We start from the raw sequence: 758 nt of genomic DNA, 5'->3' as shown, positions 1-758 counted from the left end.
AGTAGCTGGGATTACTTGTGTGTGCCATGTTGCCCAGCTAATTTTTGTATTCTAAGTAGAGACAGGGTTTCACTATGTTGGCCAGGCTGGTCTCAAATTCCTGCCTTCAGGCAATCCGCCCGCCTCAGTCTCCCAAAGCGCTGGGCATGAGCCACTGTGCCTGGCCTGCACTATTTATTTTAATTTCTTTTAGGTTTACAGGAAAAATGGTTAACAATTGATCTACAGGCGTGAGCCACAGCACCCAGCCTTATCCTTAGGCTTTTGGCTGCTGTAGCTCCAACACATCCTCTGGTGGTGGTGGTAGAGGGATTGAAAAGAATTGCTGGGCATGGTGTCTCATGCCTGTAATCCCAGCGCTTTGGGAGGCGGAGGTGGGCGGATCACCTGAGGTCAGGAGTCAAGACCAGCCTAGTCAACATGGAGAAACACTGTCTACTAAACGACAGAGCAACAAGAGCAAAATTCCATCTCAAAAAAAAAGAATAGATCACAGTTCTTCTTGTACTCTCTCCTGTTTACCAGGAAGAAAATCTTTAATAGAAAATATTCCCAGCTGGGAGGCCAAGGCAGGAGGATCACTTGAGGCCAGGAGTTCAAAACCAGCCTGAGCAGCATAGCAAGACCCCATCTCTAAATGAAAGAAACAAGAATTATTACACCCAAAGCAGACTTCTGCCTACATCTTATTGGCCAGAACTGGGACACATGCTGACCCCCATTACTAGCCAAAGGGAATGGCATTGTGATGCTGGTCC

The sequence above is a fragment of the Mandrillus leucophaeus genome, unplaced genomic scaffold (genome assembly GCF_000951045.1).
Source record: "Mandrillus leucophaeus isolate KB7577 unplaced genomic scaffold, Mleu.le_1.0 Scaffold259, whole genome shotgun sequence".
In the NCBI taxonomy this organism is placed as follows: Eukaryota; Metazoa; Chordata; class Mammalia; order Primates; family Cercopithecidae; genus Mandrillus; species Mandrillus leucophaeus.
The sequence above is the reverse complement of the archived record's forward strand: the minus strand, read 5'-3'. Positions refer to the sequence as shown.